The following is a 27,559-nucleotide window of genomic DNA, read 5'->3' on the forward strand; positions in this document are numbered from 1 at the left end:
TGGGGGAGGAAGCAGGAGGAGAGATGAGAGGGAGATCAGTGGTTGGTATATAAAATGAATAAAAAATTTCTTAATAAAGAAATAAAAAGAGTTGCCATAGTTATGGTGTCTTCTTCACAATGATAGAACACTGACTAAGGCAATACTTCAAGTGAGAAATGTCTAAGACCCCACAACTCTAGTTAAGAAAGAAGTCCTTCCCAGAACCTTAAAAATCTCCCCTTTTATCCCCTTCTTTCCTGACTAATTTAAATTTCATCCTGACCTATGGAGCATCTCATCTCCTTCTCCCTTCAAGAACCTAATCATGAACACAGTGGTGAGATGTTAAAACATTCCCACAGTTCCATTCATACATGTTCCAATAAACTATATTGTCTAGTGATAAGGAGTCAGACGGGACACTAAAAGAAAAATTAATGTGGCAAGTGATTTCTTTAAATTTAATTTTTTTTTACCTTTTAGTGTGTGTGTGTGTGCGTGTGTGTGTGTGTGTGTGTGTGTGTATGTGTGTGTGAGAGAGAGAGAGAGAGAGAGAGAGAGAGAGAGAGAGAGAGAGAGAGAGTCTGTACAAGTGGAGGTCAGAAAACAACTTGTTGGTGGTTCAACTTTCTGCTTCCACCATGTGGATTGGGGATTGAACTCAGTCCATCAGCAGGCACCTTTACCCAGTGAGCCATTTCACCAGCCCACTTGTGTCTGCAGTAAGGTGTATCAGTGTGTCATCTGTGTATCCAAATTCCCTCAGATTTCTGCCACATGTGGGCAAAGCAACCCACTTAAGGTCCTACTCTAGAAAGGTGTAAACAGTCTTATACTGCACACCCATCTGGTGGTCTCCAACTTCTGGGAGCAGAAAAAGCTCACTGTGACTTCAGCCTTTTCCTGTGCTTCTCTCTCCTGACCTTCACTGTTTACCCAGGTCTCTGGTCCATGCTGTTTCAAAGGGGCCCTCCCCTCCCTTTCAACCTAAATTGTCCTAGGTTTATACCATAGTTTGCATCACAGCATTCTTCATGACTTAACATCCTGCTCCACATTTATTTACCTGCTGAATTCTGTCTGCTTATCTACACCAGACTATGATTTCCTGTTAGCAACCATAAAGGGTACCTGCTGCATAGTAGAATTGGATAAACAAAAGCAAGCTGAACTGGTTAGAAAAGAATCATGTTCCCTGTCTCTTTAGGCAGAGAATCAAGCACCAAGAATGTGTAATTATTTCAGAGTAGGATTCTGTGTGTGTGAAGGAGCCAGCCAGGAGGAGAATCAATCAGAAGAGCGTGCACCAGACACAAGAAGAAACCTTGCTTTATGGACAAGAATATGTACAAATTCACTACGTAAGCAGTAGTAAATGTTACCTTCTTAGGACTTTCTCTCCAACCACACTTCCCTGATCATAAAAGAAACTTGTGGTAAAAGTATCCACTGCATACTCTAACCAACTTCACATACCTATTACAGGAAAGAGAAAAGAGCATAGAGGATACCAGAACTCAGAGTTGGCCACCTGGACTTTTGGAGAGTTGTTTTCTGAAGGCAGTGCTAACCCCTGAAAGGGCCATCACTCCGCTGTGCTATCAGTGGACCACAAGTACTACTCAGGCTGAGGTGACCTTGTGAAGCAGAAATAATGTATCACAACCATACAGTGTAATAAGAGATATGTGGAAGGTTCAATTGCTCAGACAGCTTTTCTAAATAGTATTCTGATTGCATTCGATGCCTCAGCAACCTCACTATTCTTGCTGCCCAGGCGTTCTGTAGCCAATATATACACAAAAAGATGAAAAGCCAGGGACTCACTAAGCAAAAGCCAAATCACTTATCAGCAACATTGGCAAAAGAACATATAAAGCAATCCTGTTAAATATTTAGATGTGTAGTGTCCCAGAGCGTGACACTCACTCAGGTGAAAGTGTACATTTGTTAACTAGGAAACTTGAGAATGTAAGCTAGGATCATATTATGCCTTCCAAGGGAAGTGAATCTAGGAATGATCCTGTTGCTCTGCCATGTTCAAATAATTACATCAGATCCCAAGAGGACCAGGGACTGGGCCCACTGAATCACAGTATTAACCCCAGACATTTGTGTTTTATATGCTATTGTTGTATATTGGTTCCACAAATATCATGTTATGTGACAAAGAAATAAAAATATAATGTGAAAAGGTTATAAGCCACTTGGTTTGGGACGTTTGGACAAAACACTGTAAATAATTTTAGAGGAAACAACTGAGCTACAGCACCCTACAGAGAGGGACTGTGGGTGAAAATGGATGGGTGTTGTCCATTTCAAAGAAACTACCAGGGACTGAGCATCAGATGTGTATCTGAGATAAAAGTAGCTCCCCAGACAAAACAAACAGTGATTTTATTCCTATTCCAACAAAAACCATAAGCAGGCTTCATAGCTAATACTCATCACTCCATGGTTGTTTAGAGTACAAATGGGGAGAAACAATATTTCAATAAAAGAATAATTGTGAATGAATGTTATACATAAATAGTCACTGAATGAATGAGCATGTATAATGATGGAAGTGTTTGGGGGAAGACAGATGGGTAGGATTAAAGGAAGATTGCATTTTGAGGTAGTATTCAAGGGACAGGAGTCATAAAAATGAAATCTTAGATGAGTTTGCATAGGAGAAAGTATTTTTCACTTAGAGAATAATGTGAGCTCTCAAGGATGTAAAATCTGATCAATTATACCTTTAATGTATTATAATCTCCCCACTACAATATGCTACTTCTAAGTAAATGATATAATCTGTCTGTCTGTTTACTAATCAGAGATGCAGCACTTTTCCCAAGAATGTCAGTGATGGAGCGCCTGCCTAAAATTCACAAAATGTCCTGGGTTCAATCTCTGATACTAAAGAAAGAAAACCAAAAGAAAGAAAGAAAGAAAGAAAGAGGGGGGGGAGGGAGAGAGGGAGGGAGGGAGGGAGGGAGGGAGGAAGGAAGGAAGGAAGGAAGGAAGGAAGGAAGGAAGGAAGGAAGGAAGGAAGGAAGGAAGTCATGCAGAGAAGGAAGATAGAGAAAAAGAGGAGAGAGATGGGAGAGATGGGGTGGGGGAGGAGAGGGAGAGAGCCAGAGGAGATCCTAGGCTAAAAGACTAACATGATTACAAACATAGATCTGTTAAAAAGGTAGACATCAGGGACAATCCAGAGAATAGTTTCAAACTGCTGATGCTTCTGAGAGAGTGCCAGATTTCAAACCTCTGTAGGAGTTGTGATAAGGCCCAAGAACATAGTGTTTCTGGTAGAAGAAACTGAGAAATGGAATATGACAGGCATGCCTGTGTAAAGCAAGAACCATCCACAGAACACAGTGATCTACTTGTTCTGCCTCGGCATGATTCAAATGGAAAACTATGAAGCATTGCCACAGAATGAGTACTTCAGAGATCCTAAAGGAAGCATTAGCTTCCTCAAGAGCGTGTCATAACAAGGAGACTTGAGACCAGATGCTTGTGGACCTTGAATCTGGAAGTAGAGCTGGAGGATCCTTAGAAGTCTTTACCCAATAAGAATCCCAGAAAGGCTGGTCTTACATGTCTTCTAGTGTGATTTAACCACACTCACTTGGGTTCAGAGGAGATGCTCCAAAAAGCCCACTCGAGATCAAATTACAAAGTGAAGAAATCTCTAGGAACTGACCTCCATGACCTAGACTTTCCCAATTTCAGCACATCTCTTTATCCTTTTGTATTTTCCTTTTATCTTATCTACAGTTTATTTAATGGCTCTGAGATATATCCAAGAACTGGTTAACATGACAGTGGATAAGTAATTTTTTTTCTGTTTAAAGTATAAGTTAGGTCTACTTCTTGATTCTGTTTTAACCAAAAGTCATGCTTTACAAGAAAGACTTACAGTCACAGTTAAGCATCGTGGACAATTACTTGGTCTTTCCTTGGAGAGATATCCAAAAACAATCTCATCTCTTATTTTATTGATAAATCCTCTACAATTAAAAAAGAACTTGTCCAAATAAATGTGGCAGTCTTATAATACCTTTTTGTAATGCCAGAGAAACAGCTACTATGTGGATGTTTAGAAGAAGAAAATTAAAAACTCAAGAATGTGAATCAACAATTCAGCTGAGTGTGATTGAAGAATGAGAAGTAATGGATTCAGGTCCTAGATTGTCAGTTCCAGCCATGATACTCAAGCCATTTTGCTCTTCTAGTAGTTAACTATGGATCCTTACCCATCTACCGCATTGCTGTCTATCTCATAGTGCTGTGGTCTGCTGACAAGGATTAAATGTCATCACTTGGTAGCATACATGTTCAGTTATAGAAAGTACATGAACATATCCAAGAAATGATAATATCTCTGCAGTTTCTTTGTGTCTGATATAAATAGGTGTCACCTTTGGGAGGCCAGAGAAACTAGAGTTCAGAAACACTTGCCACTTGTTCTGTATCCCTGGGGTTAGGTAGTGAGATTCTGAAAATTCCTCTGTGGGAACAGCTAATACTGGTCAGCACAGGGTAGAGGAGGGTGGATGAAATATACAGTTCCTTTCCTTTGGCTTGAAAACCTGTCATCCAGAACCTTCTCTCATGTTGCTATTGCAGAGTTATGTATTGGAAATCAGAGTGCAAGGCCAGGTTGCCCCTCCAATTCTGCACAAGTCTAGTGTTAAAATAGCTTTTAAACAGCAAACCGCAACCATTGATGCTTCAGTATTTAAGAAAAGAAAGGGCAACCATAAGCCACAAAAGGCAGTTTCAAACATTCAATTGTGTGGGTTTTAATGTTTTCAAGTACGTTCATGTAGCTTTCTTAAGGATGGACAATGACCTGGAAGAAAGATGACCAAAATGGGGCCATATCTGCAATGCTGACATAGGTCTGGGGCTACCATCTATTCGGTACAGCTACAGCTAAGCTGTTAGCCAAGGCCCTGGGTGTCAGCAAAGCCCCTCTCAAACTCACACAAAGTCAATCTACTGACTGTGAGATAGGACTGTTACAGACAAATCTAGAATTGTGTATCATTTCTACCTGTACAGGGGAGAAAATTCAAACTTGTCATTGGAGAAGATAATATTCTCATTTTCTCAGACTAGCTTTCATCTTTTCCTATGTGAGATTTTTCTATAAATGTGTTCTTCATGCAAAGTAAAAAAGCAGAAAAATAAATGCCGCCACTGTTTTCAAATTACATCATCAGTGCTGCCCCACAACACTTCACTTCCAGGGTCACACACACACAGGAACTCTATGCCAACCATACTCAGTGTGTAATGGATGGTATAGGATATAGGTATACATTTTTATCAGAATCTTCCAACTTAAATTTATGAGAGCAGCAATATGCTCTATAAATATTGAGGTTAGCTTTCCCCATCAAAGCACACAGAACAGGAATTCTCATACTCACTTGTGTCTGTGTGCAGAAATATTTAGTCCACTCACTGTCCCTATCCTGCCCTCCTTTCCTGGGCATTGGGGCAGACAGGACATGGTTGTTGAGTCTATCAGCTGGAAAATTCTTCCTAAAGGGAAAAACGGAGTATTATGGATCACAGTCCACCACACCATTCAAGCTGATAAAAACCTGGCTACCTCCCATGGCAAGGCAATGCTATCTCTCATGTCCTCCATCCTGGAGACATTTAGAGGGTCATAATTTCCAGTTCCTGTTTCTTTTATTCGCCTTTCTTTCCCTTGGTGGGAGGAGGCAGGTCTGGAAAGAGCTGAAGACTGGAAGAAGATGGCCTGAACTAATTCATCTTTCAGCTTGTCAGCACTCTCACAGGAAGGTGATTTAATAGTATTTAATCTCAGGAATCTGAAGCTCTGTAGTAACTGTATATTAAAACAGTTTTTGTGGAGCATTAGCTGAAGTCCCTCCAGTTTACGAAGAAAGAAGAGTGAAACTGTTTTTGTTCTTATTTTTCTCCTAGGAACTCCCTGCAGGATCCAGTGCTGCCTAGGGTCTGGCCCACCAGGTGATTATCACCTTTCCTGTAGGACAATACAAAACCAGTACAGGTTGAGTCTTGTTGCCCAATCTGAACATTCATTTGTAGCTGAGAACCTCATGCTGCCTGGATGTGGATCATCTGGCATACAGAGGATTCACTGTGAAGTGAAAGAAATTAAAATAATTTCCCTTTGTGTGTGTGTGCGTGTGTGCGTGTGTGCGTGTGTGCGTGTGTGCGTGTGTGCGTGTGTGTGTGTGTGTGTGTGTGCGTGTGTGTGTGTGTGTGTGTGTGTGTGTGTGTGTGTGTGTGTGTGTGTTCCAACACCAACAACCCTATCTGACTCAGTAGAAAAGATCTCCCTGAATACTACCTTGCAACAACCATCTGTTCACCATCTTCTCTTTGCTGTAAGGAACATCTGAGATAAATCAATACAAACTGTGAATGTTTCCTGTTCTAGAGGCTTCCCTGTCACTTCGACCCAAACAGCCAGTGTCACTCATAAAACTACAAGGAGGTTTCCTGTTTCTTTGCTTTGTTTTCTCTAATCAACCCCTGAGATCATTGCAGAGTGAGGTCTACAGATACCTATCCAGTCCTGCAGTCATATTACACTGAAATCAAATACAGTTTATTCCTCTAGTCTACAGGTAACTTTGGGCCAAACCTCTAGCAGGCCTAGGCTGGCTAGCAGAGCTCCTTACCTCCTGTCTGGGCAGCTTAGCTCTGGGTGGCCCCTTCCATCTCCTTGTCCTTCTGAAACACCTGTGTGAGGACTGCTTCTCTTGGATGAGGTACCTTCTGAGTGGAATTTCCTAGAGTCCTCACATAAGATAACTGCCATCCTAATTGCCTGTCCATCTTCTGTGTAGTTCCCCTCCTCAAGGACCTTGTCAGCATTTAAACTATACTATTTCTTAACTGTTTGTCTTCACTATTATTCCATCACCATGATAAAAGAACAGAAAAAAAAGTAACTTGGGCAAGAAAGGTTTATATTAATTTATAATTCAAAGTTGTAGCCCGTCATAGCAAGGAAGTCAAAGCAACGTTAGCTTGAGGCCACTGATCACAGGGCATTGACAGGCAAGCAGGAGATAACAATGAATGTTGGCCAGCTCTCTTCTTCCTTCTTATATAGTTCATGTCATGACATTGTCCCAGGGATAGTGCACTTCAAACAGTGGACAGATCTTCCCATACCAATTAATCTAATCAAGATAATCAGCCACAGGCATGCTCAATGTCTCATCTTCCTGGTGATTTTAAGTCTTATTAAGTGGACAATTAAGATTAACCATCAAATCATTAATAACCTTTTTCCCTAGAGTGGAATTTCTGAAAATCACAAAGCCTGACTGCCTAAAGAAAGGCTATGTTGTAATAATTACTTTAAATCTAATAAAAATTGAGAACAAGATAGTAAGTACAGTGCTAAACTTACATTTGTGAAACTCTGGGTTCAGTCCCACAAATCATGCAAAATGGGTGTGTTGGTGATTCCAACAGGAGGTAGGTATAGCAGGTATTAAAAGTTGTTCTGAGCTACATAATAATTTCTAGGTAAGCCAGTCTCTGTTACATGTGAGACCTCTGTCTGGAAAAAAAAAATGTCTATCTATCTATTACGCACCTACCTACCTATCTCTATCTATCTATCCTTCTTTCTATCCATGCATCGGTTATACATATATGTGTGTGTGCACACACACTAGACGTGTTAGGCCATACTCTCAGAACTCAGAGGAGAACATGATGGAGATGGACTAAGTAGTTTTGTTGTTGCTGCTGTTGCTGTTGTTGTTGTTAATAGATGGGAAAAATGAGGTCATCTTAAATAAAATAAAACTTACTCTTTTAACTGGAGTCATTAATTCAATTAATTAAGCATCTATATTACAATACTTTGGTATGTTAGTTGTCCACATGTAATATATAGTTTCCCAAATGCAAAGAGAGGTTTTTGAAGGCTGGAGAATATTATTTATACAACTGTCATCCCTCATGGCTTCCAGCATCTTCCTTGCACTCTAAGAATTGTTGAGAAAATATTCATTGGAAAGATAAATGGAAATATAGAATATAAATGACTAAAGCAATAATATATACTTCTTTTCATAAAACAAGCTTGACATAAAAACAAGCACCTCCAGCTGACAGAAGCTTGCACACATCTGCTTAGGGCCACAATCTTCTCTATGTTTAATATCTTTCCACCCCAGGTAATCCCCATTTCTTTATAGTTTTAGCCATTGCACAAAACGCACGGAAACAAAGAAGCATAGCTGAGTCCTCATGGAAGCCTGGCTAAAGAGTGGATATGATTTAAGACAGGCACTTCAGACTCTATAAATTTCCTCAGCCAGCATTAGGACTGCTAAATATTTTATATAGCATTGCTTGCCTAGGTGTGACATCTAGAAACCCTTATGAATGTATATACTTTCTCACTTGATTTGTTTTCCCTCATGGTATTAGGAATAATTTTTGTCCACATTTCTGCACATCTCGCATTCAGCCTGTGGATCCCAAACTTAAATGGTAGCAGCTTTCCTTCACTATAGAGAAATAAATAAATAATATAGTCCTGATTAGTATCTTCATGTCCGTCTTTCTTTAAAATAATATTAGAGAAATTTCTCTCTCTCTCTATCTCTCTCTCTCTCTCTCTCTCTATCTCCCTCTCCTCATCTGATTATTTTACATCTCGGCCACAGCATCCCCTCCCAGTCCCTCTCCCCCATTCCCCACTCACATTCCTCCAATCCCCTCCTCCTCTGTCTCCATCCAGGAAAAAGCAGGTCTCCTATGAGTATCAATAAAGCATGGCATATCAAGTTTCAGTAAAACTAAGACCTCCCCATGTAGTGAGGTTGGACAAGGTGACCCAGTATGAGAAGTATGGTCCCCATTAGGAGTCCTTCAAGAGCACCAAGCTACACAACTGTAACATATATGCAGAGTGCCTAGGTCAGTCTCTCCCAGGAGTCTATAAGGGAATTATTTTACATCATATTAACAAAGAAAGTCTGATGAGCTCTTGATTCAGTTATTCTTCAGGCAACACCTGCTGCACTAATATGCTGGGACAGAAATGAAGGTGAATAAAATCATCTTCTGTGTTCTTGAGACTCATTTGCTCACACTGGTAATGCTGGACAGCAGAGTAGGAGGAGTTGATTGGGGAAGTAGATCTTACACATTGAACCTGGAAACAGAAGGCATATTCGATCACTGATCCGTTGTACCCTCTTTGATTCTGGAGAAATTACAAGAGGAGAGAGATCAAAGAGGTAGAGGCTATCATTGCACTTTTGACCCTGGAGTATTAAAGAAAAATTCCTGTATGTTTTCTGAGGCAGATGCTGTGGGGGATCGTGTCTATGAGATTCCAATTACTACAACAAAATATGTGAGGCCATTAACTCATAAGAGAAAAAGGGACAAGTGCTGTGGCTCATGCCCTAGCAACCTGGGAGGCTTAGACAAGATGGTGTCTGTGAGTTGGGGCCAACGTTGTAGGTTCCAGGCGGGATATTGTGATCATTGTGCAACTGAGGTCCTACCTCCTTAGAGAGAGAGAGAGAGAGAGAGAGAGAGAGAGAGAGAGAGAGAGAGAGAGAGAGTGAGAAATTATATATGTGGAGATTTTAGACCAAAGTCAGATAAGTTCATTGCTCCTGGTAAGGGGTGACAATAGTGGTAGGGAGCAGGAAAGAACAAACTACCCATCTTATCAGACAGTGAAGACAGAGTGGAGTAGACAGAAAAAGAGAAGGAAACAGAAAGAGAGAAGAAGATAGACAAAAAGAGAAGCAGATTGGAGAGATAAGAAATACAGAGTCAAAGAAGACAAGAGGCAGCACAGAGATAAGACAGAGAGAAAGGAAAGACAGAAAAAGGAAGAAGAAAGGGTATGGTAGAGTCAAAAAGATGGGGAACGAAAGTAACAAAAACAGAAGAAAATGAGGAGAAAGAAGAAAAACAGAAGGGAGAGTGAATATGGAGAGCAGAAACAGGTGAACAGAGAGAGCAGAAGAAATAGATGCAGAGAGAAGTAGAAAGGAGAAAGAGGAGAGAGGAAAGGAGGGAATCCTACTTTTCTCTTTAAGGACCTCCCTTCTGTGACTTAAGGACCTGTATTTGGCTCTCCCACTCAGAAATTCTCTTGTCTTCCCACAGCAACACTCCAAGAATCTAGGCTTTAGTAATGGGATTGAGAGGAGCACTAACAGGGAGTGAACTCATTGGGAAAAACAAATATGATAGGATTGGTAGAGCTGTCTAGGGAGGTCTAAGGAAGTCAAAGGTAAGACCCAACAGAAGAACAACACTTGGAGTGTGGACAACTGTCAGAGTTCAGAAAGGACAGCTGTATTCTATCATCGGAAGTTCAAGGTTAGGCTTGGGTTCTGGCCCATCAAAAACACATTCACCATCTATATATACATATCCATCTATGTCTAAACTTGCCATCTAATGGCAATGATCTACAACCATGAAGAGACAAAGAATAATGTATAGAGAGACCCCGGGGGTCTCTAGTGTCCCCCTCCTGTCCCTTCACACTATTTCTCCACCCAAGGCATACATGAGGACAGAATACATGGGCAACAATTGAATTTAAAAGCATGCCTTCAAAGGAATGGGAATATTGTCTCTCGGGGCCTCAATTAAAAGTGTTCATCAAGGCAAGAAGGAACAGCAATGGAGTTTTAGAGCAGACCAGTTTGATTTTAATAACTTGAAGTGATTGTGAAGTTGTGGAATTTGCTGCCCAGTAGAAAAGAATTAGAGACAGAGATGCCGAAAGAAGTATTAGTATTTAGAAAACTAAAGACTGCTCTGTATTCAAACCCAGCAGAACTTAGCCTCAACCTCCATGACTGATTCACAGCGATTGACTGACAGGAATGGTTTAAGAATTTTGACTTGAACCCTTGCTTTCAAGTGTCTGAAGATCGCTAGCTGAGACAAGCCTCCCACACTCAAACCCCACGTGATTTCAAAGGCTACACCCTCGTGTCTTACATAGACCTTTCTTTTCTTTTCCTTTCTTTTCGTTCCTTCCCTTTCTCTTCAGCACTGTTACTGGGAGAAAGCAGCTGAACCAAAGTGCCAAGAGTGAGGAAGCATAGGTGAGTTGGCAACGTCATGGAACACTGCTGATTGCAATAGACATTGATTCGGAGCCTGGCGTCGCCAGTCTGCTGACCTTGGGCCTTTCTAACACAGGTGAGGCTGAACAGGGACTAGCTGTCTATCAACCTGGCTTTCATTCCTCCTGCAGGCTCCAAGCGCTGAGAGCTGCCTTGCAGGTGGGGAGTATTCCTATTACCATAAACCTCCAATTAGAGAGCCTCCCAGTTGGCTATCTGATCTCTTTATGAGGGTTGCTGATGGAGGCCAAGTTCTGCCCCTGATCTGCATATCCACTCACGCAGAAGATAGAAGGATTCCAGAAAAGAGATTTGGGGGAAAAAATTCTGCCCAATTAGTTTGGTACCTGAGGATTGCGGGCTGGCTGAAGCAGCTTCTGGTGTGGGAAGGATTAGAAATTAGCAAACAGACCACTGTGCAGTTGTACTAGCAAACAAATGGTTTTCCTGTTTCTAAAATCATGATTTGGTTATAGGGTAATCTGAGTCAGCTGAGATATTTTTTGTTCAGGTGTTCTAGGAAAATGCCAGGAAGAATGGTTAGAAGGTATCTGAGTGCCTAGACAAGGACCAACTTAACAGACCCTCTGTGCATCTCTCTCACAATAAAAAAAAAGCAATATCCTTTACACAGTAGGATACTGTCTAAAGTATGGACAATTTAAGATATATTTTCAATTAAATAAGTTCCTTCTTGTAGCTACCTTAATTCTTGTCGACCCTGGTAACTCATAAACAAGTGTTTTAGTTTGTGGCTGTTTAAATACCTACATGAGCCTACACACATTTAATTTTTAAACATGACAAAGCAAAATATAATAAAATTAATCAAAAACTATCATAGTGAAGTTGAACTCAGCAACCCAACAGGAGGCAAAGAGCTCCAAGAGCAGACACATGAGTCAGAGACCCACTTGTTCTCACATATTAAAATACTAAGCTAATAGCTATAATATATATATATATATAATGGGTGTAGACCCATGTGGGCCCTGTGCTTGCTGCTGCAGTCTCTGTGAGTTCTTCCAAGCCTTGCTTAGTTGATTCAGAGGGTCTCCTTCTCTGGTGTCTCCCACCTGCTCTGGTTCTTAGAATCTTTCTGCCTGCTCTTCCACAGGATTCCCTGAGCTCTGAGGGGAAGGATCTAATGGAGACTTTACATTTAGACTCTCTCCACATAATGTCTGACTGTAAATCTCTGGATCTGTTCTCATCTACTGCCAGAGGAAGCCTCTCTGATGACTGGATAAGGCACTGATGTATGAATATAGCAGAATATCTTTAGGAGTCATTGTGCTGATCCTTTTTTGTTGTTGTTAAGACAAGTAGTGTTTGGTTTTACCCAAGGTCTCCAGTATTTTTGTGTAGGCACTTAGTGCTATCAACTTGCCTTTTAGAACTCCTTTTATTGTGTCCTATGAGTTTAGACATATTGTATATTCATTTTCATTAAATTCTAGAAAGTCTTCCATTTCTTCCTTAATTCCTGTCTTGGCCCATTTTTCATTCAGCAGAGAGTTGTTCAGTTTCCATTAGTTTGTATGTTTTCTGTTGTTGTTTTGCTGGGTATATCAGTCTGGGCTGGCCCTTCTGGGCTTTATAGTCTCCATTGAGAAGTCAGGTATAATTTTAATAGGTCTGCCTTTGTATGTTACTTGGCCTTCTTCCTTGTAGCTTTTAATATTCTTTCTTTGTTCTGATCCAGTCTTTTTGGCAATCTGTATACTTTTCATACATTTATAGGCATCTCCTTCTTTTGGTTAGGAAATTTTTCTTCTAGGATTTGTTGGAAATATTGTTGGGACTTTTCTTCTTACTCTATTCCTATTATTCTTAAGTTTGGTCTTTTCATAGTGTCCTATATTTCCTGGATGTTTTGTGTCAGGCATTTTTTAGATTTAACATTCTCTTTGACAGATGTGTCCATTTCTTCTATGGCATCTTTAATGTCTACAATTTTCTCCTCCATCTCTTGTGTTCTGTTAGTGAAGTTTGCCTCTGTAGTTCCTGTTCAAATTCCTAATTCATTTACGGAAGTCCCTCAGTTCTTGTTTACTTTATTGACTCTATTTCCATATTTAGGTCTTGAACAGTTTTGTTTTTTTTTTTCAACTGTGTTTTCTTTAAGGGATTTATTCATTTCCTCTTTGAGGACCTCTATGATCTTCATATAGTTGGTTTTTAGGTCTTTTCCTTGTATTCTTGCTATGTTGAAATATTCAGGGCCTACTGTGGTAGGATAGCTGAGCTCTAGTGGAGACATACTGAGGGGGCTGGTTTTGTGTTTTTATTCTGACGTTTATACATCTAGGTTTGGGATGTAAAGCAGCTGATTTCTGGATTTGTCTTTGTTGGGCGGGTGTTTTGTTCCTTGACTTCTGTTTCTTCTCTGGTGTTTAAATAGTGTGATGGCTGTGTGATGACTGTTTTCCTGGTCTGGCCATACAATGTGTTCACAGTTAATGCCTGCTGGTGTGGGAGGCTGGGATACTGGGTTAAGTTTGGGGATAGAAGATCTTTGTGATCTGTGGAGGATGGAGTCACAGAAGAAAGGGGCAGAACAATAGGTTTCCCGCTACAGGGCTGGGCATGAGACTGGGAGGATTGGGTCTCAGGAGCAGTAGGAGAGGTGTGGGGCTGCCTTCAGCCTAGTTGTTACCCTGGGAGAAGCAGCCCTTGGGTTAGCAGGGGGTACCTGCTTAGGCTGGGGTCTGGGACAAAGCAACAAGTTGGGAGAGGTTAGAAGGGGACCATCTGTGAGAGCCACAGGAGATGAGAGCAAGAGGCAGGGGAGCCTGACAAGGGTGTTCTGCTGCAGAGCTGGGGGAGAGACTAGGGGATTGGATGCAGAGTATTCTATTGCAGTGCTAGGGATGAGACTGGGGGATTGGATCTGGAGGGGAGAAGAGAGCTTGGGGGTCTTCAGTGAGGGTGTCTATTTCCATGTTCTACTTTGCTGTTATATTCCCAGTGAATGCGTGCTGGTGTTGGAGGCTGGGATATTGAGATGGGTTGGGAGAAGGAAGGTTGAAGGGAAAGATATGTTTGCTTCACTGGGGATGTGGCCATAGAGGGAAGGGAGACCTCACTGGGCTTTCTATTTTAGAGCTGGAGATGAGACTGGGGTGGGGAGGTGTGGGTCTACCTTCAGCCTACTTGTTGTCTTGGAAGGAATAGCCCTTGGGTTAGCAGGAGGTGCCTGTTGGTGTTAGGGTCTGGGAAAAAGCAACAAGTTATAGAAGGAAGGTGGGAAGGGGAAGCACTTTCAGAGCCACAAGAGATGAGGGGCTGTGCCAGGGATGGTCTGGTCAACACAGGTTTTCTGCTGTAGAGCTGACAATGGGACTGCAGGATTTGATCTGGGGGAACAGTGCCTTATAGACATTTTCAATAAGGACATCAATTGCATGTGTGAAACATGTATGCAAAAGAAGTGATGGTGAGCATGGACCTTTCACACACATCACAGTGAGTGATAGCTAGAAACTGGTGAATGAAGCTTTTCTTCAATTACCCTACAAGCCAAACATGTCCAGTAAAGCAGTTAACCCAAAATAGTAATAAAAAATAACAAGTCCCATATTTTATCACATGTGTGCATGGATAATAAAAAAAATCTTCCCCAAGTATGGGGTCACTTTGATCCTTTCAGTGGCTCATAAAGTAGTGCATTTCTTGGCCAGGACAAAGGAGGCAGGTGACAGTTCTTAGAGAGGCCTTTGAACAGAGGAAAGGAAGTCAGTTCAGTCTCAAATATCAAAACTAGAGTTTCCTACACTCAGTTTGGAAGAGAAAGACAATGAAAACTGGCATTCTGATACACTGAGTGCATCTTCTGATCCTTCTCTTTTGCTACCTACAGGTTCTCAACAGAAAATCTAATGTTCTGTGTGGAAACTGGAAGAAATTACATTGGACTAAATGAAGTTTAAAGAGCTGTCTGAGAGAGCCTCAACCTGAGGTCAGAAACCTAATTATTGTCCCCACAAGGAACTCCCTACAGGAGCACATAACTCTAGCCTCTTTGAGAATATTTCCAACAAAATAGTTTTCTCATTCATCTGAGGGCAACAGATTTGTTTGATAACCTAATTTTCAAATCATGAAGTGATTATATTTAATATTTGGGGGTTAGGAGAGTGGGTTTACCAAAACCTGCATGCTTCGAGATGGTTTTTAAAAATGAGTTATCAGTTATCTGAAAAGACAGTGTGATGTAGACTAGTAAGTGAATGTCAAAACTGCCCTATAGCCTGCTGGTCACTTTTTGTTGATTAAATGTAAATATGAAGTAAACAACCCATTTGTTCTCATGGTCCAGAACAGCAGTGATGACATGGTGACTTTAGAATGCTCTGTGGTATCCTTTAGGAGACACAGCTGATCAGGGTTAAGACATAAACATTGCTCTCATTCTGGTGCTCACTGAGTAACACTGCTGATGGCATGATTTCTCACAATTCCTTCTGGACATCCCAGCACATGTCTGACAAAGGAAAGGTCACAGCTTTCATTAGAAAACCCCAAGGATGCCTGAGAGCAGGAGGTTTTAATAAGATGAGCCTTGCCCATCTAAGCTCCCAGTGTGTTGACATGGCTGCCTATGCTGCAATTTCCTAAGTCTTCTGGTGGCATCAAACAGTGAGTCTCACTGAAGGGATCTTTGAGGGAGATAGTAGAGCATGGATCACCATGAAAAGACAAGTTCCTTCCGTCTGAAAGATGCACCTCACTCTTTGGCAGGGCAACATTTAGTGGGATTCTAATGTTCCAAATGGAATTAAAGTTATTATTCATTTTTGTTTCAATCTACTTATCTGATGGCAAATTTTAAAAGATAACCCATTACAAAAATAACTGATCACCAATGATAGATGAAAAGACTAATGGAAACCCAAAAGGAATCACCAATGGAGAGGCTTTCTCCAGGCAAAGGGTACATAAAGTGAAAAGGAGCATGGTGACATTGTTGTCTGACTCCATTGTCAGCATAGACAACATGACAGGGAGAGCTTGAAGCTATCTATTCAAGTGTGTAAATTTAATTTTTCATCTTAAATAAACACTCAGTTTGGCTCAGTGCATGATGCTTCATCATTAGTGAGCATAAGATAACCTTGAGGGTCAGAAAAACCCCTCTAATTACTACACTGGCTTCCAGTAACCATTATTTTGGCTTGGACTGAATATCTACTTTTGTATTTTCTTGTTTTCTCTAAGCAACATCTGTAAATTCCACAGCTGGCTTTGAGGGGGGGAATGTCTTTCTGTACACTGCAAATATGTGTTGCTGTAATTGGTTGATAAAGCTGTTTGACCTATGGCAAGGCAGCGTAGAGGCAGGCAGGAAATTCAAAGAGAGAGACAGGAAGAAGGCAATGGGAGATGCCAGTGAGCCACCCAAGAAGCAACATGTAATGGGATGCAGGTAAAGCCACGGAACATGTGGTGATAGATAGATTAATAGTTATGGGCTAATTTAAGATATAAGAGCTAGCTAGCAAAAGGCTTGAGCCATGGCCATGAAGTTATAATTTATATAAACCTCTGTGTGCTTACTTGAGGGACATGCATGGGAGAGATTTGGCAAGTGACAGGCTGGGACACAGGAAATCTAGCTATGTTGGCTTCACATTCACTTTAAAGTTCACACAGGTGGAATGACATGGTGAGTACTCCTTTGTGTCTGACTTGTGTTCTGCATATTCAGCATTTGTCATGGAGATCAGCCAAGCTCACCACCCATAGATTTCCTCTCTTCTTCCTCTCTAGATATCAAACAGATAGGTGCATGCTCTAGGTGGTCTCCCTTCTCTGTCTCCCTCCCTCCCCCATCCCTCTCATTCCCCTCCTCTCTGTCTCTCTCTGCCTCTGTCTCTCTGTCTCTCTCTTTCACATACACACACACACACACACACACACACACACACAGGTATGCACTGTAAATGACAGTGTTTCCATAAGCTACATGACATGGCCCAAAGTTTCATGGATAGAAGACTCTTTCCTAAGGCAGGAAGGAGTAAATGGTAAATGGAGTTAGAAACCTTGGCACTTTCTAACACAATGGCAAATGGCTTGGAAGCAGACTCCATGGGTCAGTTAAACATTGGTAAAATAGAACAGACTGCAAGTCAGAGCCTGTGACCATATGGGATTCTGGTGACGGTGGGTGCAGTACTGAACAGGAAGAGGGAAAGGCAGAGGAAGCTGTAGCGCTGTAACAGGTGACTTTTCTTACAGTTTAGACTGGCCGTCTAATCCTGTGTCTTGGATTTGGAGTTCTAACAATACTGAGCAAAAAAACAGGAGGACAAAGTTAATACTTCTTTTCTTTTCAATATACATCTGTATGAACGCATAGGGCTAAGGGAAGGGATGGGGACTGTGGCGCTGGAAGGGATGCATGGCACCCAGAGGTCATCCTCTGAGCATATGAGCAAGGATAGAAAGTAACTCACAAAATACCCAGCAGAATTTTTAGCCCCATGTGCCTAAATGGTTGCTTCCTGCTGGAAGTTGTAGACTGTCAGGATAAACATTATGAAGTAAATATTGTGCACAATGGGGAGGGAATTAGCTGTGCAGTTCCCATTAATGCTAATGAGACGTTGGAGGTTAATTTCCCGTGCCTTGTGCTGAATATTTGCCCCAATTAGTTATGTCAGGCTTATACCACTCTCCAACCAAGTTTTCACTTTGGGGAAGGGTATAATTGTCCTCATGGTTTCTTTCGGTTTCAGATGGGCAGGACAAGAAAGACTCAAGTTGTCAAATTGCTTCTTCGGATGAACAGCCTCTGAGAAACTAGCACTTTGCCAAAAACTTCGGAAAGCACAACCCCTTGGAAATCATGGATTTCATTAGTGAGCTACCTGCTGGGGCATTCTCGTATAGGGGACGGGTTTATTTTAGTTTATTTATTTTACTCTGAAGAATAATTTCATCTCTAATCTCATTAGACCTACAGTTTGGTTTAGCATCCCTATTACTTCCGTGATGACACTCCAGATAGTAGGAAATTAGAGGAGATGTTGGAGTGAGCTGTACAGCAGTGAGTTCGGATGGATCAGTCCATAAGCAGATTTATTTTTGCTCAAGACATAGTTTTCTCTTTTGTTGCAAATAGGTATGTGTATATCTCATTTATGGAGACTCTTCACATCTGCCTCACATATTACAGATATTTCTCTTTTTCCTGCTGGGCTGTAAGCTCCAAAGTGTTGGGGCAGGGTTTTGTGTGTCTTTACCTTCTCTACTAATTTTGGGTAAAGAATTAGATACTGAAACATAGTTGAATCAACACCTTTATGTAAATATTTATAAATATGGCCACATAAGTTAAGAACTATGAATATAATATATAAAATATAAAAGCTTTGTACAAATACTTCATTTGTAGCAAACAGTGCATCTCATATATATTCACTCATTTGGTCTATATATCAGCCTCTTGAATCTAATGTGCATGCCATCACAGCATCAACATTTTCAAAATCTTAAGTTTTTAATTTTAACACATGCAAATTTTTTTGAGAGTAATTTCTAGAAAGATAAAAGGCATTTTGAAATAAAGATTGGAGGCGAAGAAGAAGGGTTTCTGCAGCAAGGTTTTGTGAGAGGGATACATGAAAATGATGAGGAATAAAACCCACCTCTGGGCTTGATTGAGGTGGTTTTGAAGAGGTCAGCTGGTCTGAAATAGAGGATGCAGCAGCATGTGCTTTGGAATGAAGACTGTGCCTGCCTGGGTACTGGAGGAAGCAGAGCACTGAGGAGCTGGACAGTCAAGAGAATGAGGACTCTGATGCTCTTGGATTGGGGGAGGGAAGGAATGTTGTAAAGGAAAATTCATAGTTGCTTCTGGGCCTTTATTTATTTATTTATCTAATATGTCTTTTATTTTTATATGTATGTGTACAGGAATTACCTTTGTAGATCAGAAGAGAAAGACTGGGTCCTTGAAACAATAGATTTTGGATTTTTGGGCTCCCTGACATGGGTGTTGGAAACTGAACTCTGGTCCCCTACAAGAGTGAACAGCTGAAACAGGCAGCTCCATTCCTCCAGCCTTTTCTTCACCATCCCAATAATTCTCCTGATATTTCTCTTGGAAAGAATTGAGGTCTAGTAGAGCTTAGAGCACAATACCTGATCACAAATCTCAAATAAAAAAATCTACCATTTTGTTTGACAAGCACCGATGCAGACAATTACAGACTCTTCCATTTACTCACACTCTCACTAGCAAAGTTTGACTCAGGCTAAGCATTTCCCAGAGAGCTGAAGAGAAATACTAAGAAAGCTGCTACGGAGGACAGAAGATAAGCGAGACTCATTCCGGAGTAGAGAACATCTCCTTACCATGCAAGCTCTCCTCTACATCACTGATTCTCAACTTGTGGGTCATGACCCCTGTGGCAACCCTCTGTCTCCAAAAATGTTTCCATTATGACCCACAACAATAGAAACATTACATTTATCAAGTAGCAACAAAAAATAATTTTGTGGTTGGGAGTCACCACAACATGAACAACTGTGTTAATGGGTTGGTTGTGCATTAGAAAAGTTGAGAACCACTCCACTATAGACTCTCCAGAAAGAATAGGGGAAATGAGTGAATGACTGACTAACTAAATGAATGAATGATTGAATGAATGAATGAATGAATGAATGAATGGGTTGTTCCAAAGCACATCATGCCACACTGGTCTGAGATGACACTGGGTTTTCTAACTTTTGCTGTTTAAAAATAAGCTTCTTAAGATGCCATTTGTGATTTCAGAAAAGGCATATGCCAGCGCCCTGAGCATCCCTACATTCAACATATAATAGTCCTAATTTTCTTCCACCTGTTTAGAGCAAATGTGGTTTATATACACTAAATGTCTCCTATGTATCCAGCAGCACAATAAGGGTCACACAATTAACTCTTGTTCCAATAAGAACCTTATGCTGTAATGGTTATTGTTGTCATCATTTCATGTAGACTAGAAGGCATGAGCAGTCCTGGTCACATGAAAAGTCACAAATGGAAAGAACTGGTCTTGAACAAAGAAGATCTAGCTGAACTCCTTTCATTGGTCCCTCCTTCCTTCCCCTTCCTTCTAATCACTTTTCTTTTCTGGCCTTTCATTCCCCTCCCTCCCTCCCTCCCTCCCTTCCTTCCTTCCTTCCTTCCTTCCTTCCTTCCTTCTTTCCTTCCTTCTTTCCTTCCTTCCTTCCTTCTTTCCTTCCTTCTTTCCTTCCTTCCTTCCTTCCTTCCTTCCTTCCTTCCTTCCTTCCTCCCTTCCTCCCTTCCTTTCTCCTTATCTCATGTGTGTGGATATATCTCTCTATATATACACATAGATATAGATATATAAACATATAGATGTGTGTGTGTGTGTGTGTGTGTGTGTGTGTGTGTGTGTGTTTTAGTCTGGGGATACATAACGAAAAAGCCCTGTACCACTGAGCTATGTCCCTAGTCCATCATCTTGTTTCCATGCTAGGTTTCCTTTCAATCTTATCACTTTATTCCTGTCTTAATCAACATACATCATCAATTTCTAACAATTACTACTCATTCACATAAATGTTCAGTGGCACTCTTTGACCATAAATGTTCTGACAAACCACTGAATAATATTGTTTGAAGGAGGCAGGTTCAGAGAGCTTACTCTAGGTACTGGTTTGCCATGTTTGGCTCCAGTCTTCAGCCTCTTCCTCAACTTGTGAAGGTCCAACTATATAGCTTGAAAGAAATCCTGGTAACATAAATTATGTAAAACAACCACTTTGGGGTGTTAAACTGAACTGAAGTTTGAATTTAACTGTCCAGCAAATCACTGAAAGGGGACTATAGCAATATCTTTAATAGATGATATAAATACTTAAGGCATAAAACTGCCTAGTCTGCTTATTTCCATTACATATATTCCCTCCTGCTATCAGACCTGATTAGACAGCCCTACAGATTCTGTTTTCTGGACTACTGTATTTTTTCCCTAAGCTTTCCACTTTCTTCCACACCACCAAACTTATTTGTTTGGATTCTAGCTGAGATTCATGCCTGGAATGTCAAGAATGGTAGGAAAAACCTTCTATTTACATAGCATACTCAGATCACCAAGTCACAAACCCCCATGTTGGCAACCAAACCAGACAGGTGTGAAGTCATCCCAAAATTAGCCATGTTCTAAATAATCTAAATTCATACCATACCTCACTGCCTAGCCAAGTTTTCACAACCTGGACCATTGAGTCTCTCATGTGTTGCTGTTCTACATCATAAATGGTCTACCTTTAGTGGCCATTTTCCATATCTGCATTTTTCTCTTAGTCTACAGAGTAAATGTTAACATGGATTAAAGATAACCTTTGACTTTATTAAGCAGAATATGCAAAATATCTTGGGAAACAGTCCCACACATGTAGTGGAGTTCAGAATCAGCAACATTTGGAGGTGACAGTGGTTTAGTGTTGTCACCACCCCCGCTAATGTACTTGCCAAGACTTTCTTGCTTATTTTGCCCCATTGAAAGTCCTTCTAGTGCCCAACTATAAAATGTACATGTTTGAAGAACCTTCATGCGCTCCAGTTTTTGTTTTATTTTCTTCAGCTCCTCTAAGTACCTGTTAGATGCTTACAGATTTTTCTTACCAAATCTGACTGCTCTCTAAAATCTGGAATCACTTCCTGTATCCATTCTCCATCCAAATCATTGCAATATCCCCAAGTTCAGCTTCTGTTTAGCTCCTGGATCTTTCATTCTGTTATCAGTCTAGCTTTTGATGACTTTTCACATCTCCAAGAGGTCATGGCAGTATATTTACCCAACAGATAAATATTTATCAGTGTGTGTGTGTGAGTGTGTGTGTGTGTGTGTGTGTGTGTGTGTGTGTGTGTGTAAGTATGTATGTGGGCAAGTAGGTATGTATATGTATATGTATATGTATATGTATATGTATATGTGTGTATAAAGCCCAGAAATCAACTCAACTTGTGGTTTCGCAGGAGCTGCCCATCTTTGTTTCTGAGACAAGGTGTCACACGGGTCTAGAATTCATCTAGAATTCACCAGGCTGGTTTGGCCAATGGGTCCCAAGGATCCATTTGTCTCTACTCTCAGCACCAGAATTACAGGCTTACACTGTCATATCCTTGTTTTAGGTGTGTTTAGGGATCAAAGACAGGTCTTCATGTTTATATTCCAAGCACTTTATAGAGTGAGCCATCTCCCAGCCAACTGCTTATCAGTTTTGTCACACATTATTTTCCTTTTCCTTCAAGCTCCTTGACAGGAATCAAACACTTTCTGCTTTTGTTTATTTTGTGTTTCCTTATAACAAAGTACTTTTCTTTTCCTAGAAACAAACTGAATAAGTGTTTATTAACACAGACAACCGATGCCCCAATTAATAAAGCACCAAGTAAAAAACAATGGGTCATAGCGGTGAAGACAGGAAGAGAAATATGGAGGAGGCATTCTATGATGCTTCAAACAGACCATCCTGTGAAAGACAGCCTGAATTTTTGCAGAGCAAAAAGAAATAGGCAATCCCTGGGAAGGGCAAGATGACTACTTTGGATTTCTACAGATGAAGATTTTATAAAGAAAATAACATTTCTAAAGAAATTTAAATGGTTTGATTTGCAATTCCGCAATTAGAAACAGCTTACAGAGTTTTGGATAACATTATTTTCTGATAACATATGGTCTATCGGTCAGTTCAAAGAAATGTGTAAAATTTGACTATTTCCTTCTGGTTGGCTTCCCTTGCTGAACCACAATGCGTCTTGGTCCCGGAGTTCCCTCCCTCTCTGTAGCCTTGTAGATAAGCACATCTGTGGATACTTCTGCCTTCTTTGTGCCTTCCAATGTGCATGATTTTGTTTCCAACTGAATTTAAACTTCCTTTCTGGGAGAAACTTTTTCATCTTCAGAAAACCTAATACAGAAAGCATGTAAGAATGCAGACAGCATGTAAGACTTCACTTACTAAATTTCATCCATTCCAAATATCACCACAAAATCCATCTCCAAAGCCCACTATCTTTCAAGAAGGAAGCGTGTGGCAAAGCACCAATCAAAACAGCAATTCCTCCTGTGAACCATGGTGCACAGTAGAGCATGACGATTTGAAATTCGGAAACAGAAAACAAGGCTGCACACTCAGGAGCAAGGCTCACCTCCCACCCTGAGACATCCAGATACTGATGGAAGGCTAATTCCTATCCTTGGGTGTCCCAGCACACTAGCACACTTTCTGTGGTACAAACTTTATGAAAACCCAAGAATCAAACTTGACCCTAGCAATTTATTTAACAATATGCTTGCATTATATCCTTTCAAATCCTTCAATTTGTAAAATGTCCTGAAGTCAGTGAACCAAGCTAACAACAGGGCTCTCCTTATGCTACATAACTAGGGTGATGTTTATGGACTAGGGACTTCTGTGTCCAGTGTTTTTCTAATCAGCTAAGGACAAATGGAGAAAACAAATCCTCGGAACAGGAAAGGACAAGACCACTGTGCTACAACTTAAAAGTTATCAAGGAAATGCTGGCAGCTTTATTCTGCTGAGCCTCCTGTCCCAGTCAGAATGCATTATTTAGAGACACTGTAGATGCGAGAACTGGGGACTTAGGGAAATGCCCTGAAGATGCAAAGCTAAAAGCCATCTGCCAGCAGCCCTGTAACTTAAATTTGACTACATCTCACTTTGAATGTCAATTGCTTGTTTTGAAGTGGCTAAATCATTTGTGGGTTTTTCTAATGTTAAAAAAAAAAAAAAAAAACTCACCTCAGAAATTCAGAAAATCTTTTAAAATTTCTGGAACTGGAGAGATGGTTCAGTGGTTAAAGCACCTGCCACACAAGCTTGAGGATAAGAGCTCACATCCTCAGAAACCACATCCATGCTGTGTGGGGATGACTGACTGTTCATCTGTAATTCCAGCCATGGAAGACAGAGAGAGGGTATCCTCAGAGCAAGCTGGATACCAAGGCCAGTCACACTGGTGACATCTGGGTTTTATGGAGTGACCCTGACTCACTAAATAAGGTAGGAGATTGATCTGATTGAAGATGATTCCCTACATCATGAATCTGGAAATTACACACACATGCACGCATACGTAGAAAAATAAAACTCCATGTATGTGTCAGTACTGGAGAGAGAAATTTTAAAATGCATTAACTGGGAACCAATGTGATCTCATACTGATAACGCATTTGAGAAGCTGAGTTTGTTGAGGATATTGCTTGCAGCTGGGAATGATCACATTGTGCCTTGATTATTGACCTCTCCCTTACTACCTTCAGGTGTGCACCTCAACTGCTCTGGGCAAATAAATCATATGTTGCTATTGCCTTCCCATTCAAATCTGATTTTATACTTTAGAATCCTTACTGTTAGGAAAATACTCACTAAAATATATCTTACCTGCCTCCATGCTGAACTTTAAATTTTTTTCTTCTCATTTTTATATTCATAAGAAATGGAAAAACCTATTTCCCTTGCAGAACTATTTGTACCACAGCTCAGAATAGAAAAGTACTTCTGTATTCACTGGTACAATAGCAGAGTAGTCACACAGAAAACAAGAAAAAAACAGGAAAGAGCATCAGTGTTCAAGGGAGAAGGCAAATGACGTGCATCTAAGTTCTACTGAATTATGTTTCCTTAGTTTCGTTTCAAGCCAACAAATCTACCACTTTTTCTCTTACCTTAAACACTCATAGATGTGTGTTTGCTCATTATTCAGTAATTGTGTTTGGGTTTGCAGAGTATTGGGATCAGGGGAGCAAGACAGATCATAACTTCCCGAAGAGGAAGTCAGAATTTTTTGGAACATCCAGACTAAGAAAGCATAAAGGTACCTGACACATGGTGCCAATGGGCATGCATCTTAAGCATCATGCATCATGCACCTCAGTAAAAGTTTATGCATGCCTGAAGAAATGAGTGTGCGGAACTGAATATTTTTGAGGATAAATGTATCAATAGCTTTCTTTATTGCTGAGACAAAACACCTGACAAAAAGAGTTTAGAGAAGGAAGGACCTGTTCCTCACAGTCTGAGGGCGCACGCCAGCCATGAGCACAGGAGAATGAAGTGGTTGCTCACACTGCATCCATAGTCAGGAAGCAGCGAGAGATGAATGCTTCTGCGCAACTCACTCACTTCTTTGTATTCAGTCCAGGGCGTCAGCTTGTGTGATGCTGCCATCCACAGCTGAGGTGGGGATTCCAGTCCTAATTCTAGTTAACCTAATCTGTGCACTCCTTCATAGATATGCCTAGAAGATAACCTAACACAGATGTGGCCCAAAGCTTATGTCCAGGTCATTCTAGACTCTATGAAGTTAAAATTATTAGGCATCACAGGATCTGAAGAATTTGACAATAGCCAAGTCACACATTCTCACATAGTCATGTGTAAATATCAGTCTCAAAACTTCATATATGTGTGTGTGTGTGTGTGTGTTAAAGGAAGACAAAGAGAGCCTTTAACATAGTAATTGGTTCTTTTCTAATGTTCTTGACAATGACATTTCAACATAAGAGATGCAAGTCAGATTGGGCCACAAAGTAAAGAAAGGTCAGATTTTATTGATTCATATTCACCTCAGGATCCTTCCTACAATCCCAGCTCCCCACTTCCTATCTGGCTTCATAGTCTCCTCAAATCTCAAACTTGGATTGAAGGATACATGTGCATGCATCCAGGATTAACAGTGCCTCATCATCTCTCTCATTTATGGTGTCTGTAACTAGAGGTTCTTACCAAAGCAATTTCTGTCAAAAAAAAGCTAAGAGTAGAAGCATGATAGGCAACCAACAGTACTGTAGTAACCCACTAACGGACTTTGAAGAACAAAAGCTGAACCAAGGGTTGATAGGAACTTTGATATTTTTGGCTATGTAGTCAAAGCATAGCTAAGGACTAGAGATACCCACATGTATAATAGAGGGACACATATCAGAGCATCCTGTGTTTCAGTTGGGCCAGGGACTCCCCACAAGACCCCCCATCCTGAGTCTGTGGCAAAAGACTTTCCAACAATTACAGAAACTTTAAAATCAATTAGTGTGTTGGCTTCTGAAAAGATATTGTAACCTGTCCAGGTTAATAAAATCAGCAAAGCACAGCATTACCTTTTTCTATGAAGAGCTTGAATAAATAAGACATTTATAAAAATGAGTGGAAATCTGAAATGAATATCCCAAGAACCATGAAAAAATAAGCTAAGAGAAATTGAATTCTCGTTTGAGCCTCTAAGAGATTCAGCAGTGGAGGATTTTATACATAATTTATAAGGAAAATTGTCCCGTTCACTCAGGTATGCACCATATCAGTTTGTGAGAAAGATTAAGTAAGCTGTCTTCTTTTAATTGAAATCAAGCGTAGGTATGGAAGAAAATAAATTCTGACCGAGGGCAAATGCAGTGAGTTTGAAGACATTCAGGAGTTTACAGGAGAATTTGTCTTTTTCACACCATGTAACTTTGACCTTTCTTATTCCTGGGTAATAGGAAAAGGCCCCAAAGCAATGTCTTACCTCATTCCAAAGCATCCTGTTCTTATTTTCTTTATATCTTAAGGAAAGATGAGCACTAACACAACGAACACACTTTCCAATACACACCTATGACTATGCTGGCTGGAGTTCATTGTCTCCTAAAATGGTGCCATGAACAGCTCAGTCATCACTACTTTTCACCCAGAGTCCTTAGGTTACAGGTACCCTCACCTACAGTAAACTAATTCCTATGAAGGTACTAGTGAGCCCCACTAAGTCTCAAATTAAGAGGTTTCAAGAAGTTGAGTAAGCAAAAGGAGAAAGAATTGGAGGGAAACTACAATGCCAATGCGAGAATTGAGCTAGCAGGATTCCATGATACACCAATACTCAATATCCACAACCTAAGCAGGAAATATAACTCACTTCTCATGGTTCCAGACTGTATTGTGTGCTCAGCTATCATCTTTCTCCTTTTTAGGAATACAAATTTGATACTCTTTGGAGCATTCTGAATTCCTCAGGGAGTAGAGGCATAACCTGTTAAATGGCACTCTCATGGAGTTCATATCAGCATGTTCATAACTGCAATGTCACCATATCCGTCCATCTTTGGGACCACACAATACCACTAACAAGTTCCTCCTGTGGAGTCGTTTAGTCTGAGTGCTTAAAGGAGAGGACAAAGAGAACATAGAGGCTGAAAGACAGAAGATAATAGAAATAGCTGCTCTTCTAAAGGTTCCAGAATACATTGTCATTACCTCTATGGCAACTCACAACCATCTGTAATTCCAGATCCAGGGGATCTGATGCCCTCATCTAGTCTCTCTGGGCACCAGGCATGCACACAGTGCACATGCATGTATGCAAGCAGAGCAACCTTACAAATATTTATTAAAAAATGAAGAAAAAAATAGGACGAAATACAAAC

The sequence above is a fragment of the Onychomys torridus genome, chromosome 13, assembly GCF_903995425.1.
Source record: "Onychomys torridus chromosome 13, mOncTor1.1, whole genome shotgun sequence".
Taxonomy (NCBI): domain Eukaryota; kingdom Metazoa; phylum Chordata; class Mammalia; order Rodentia; family Cricetidae; genus Onychomys; species Onychomys torridus.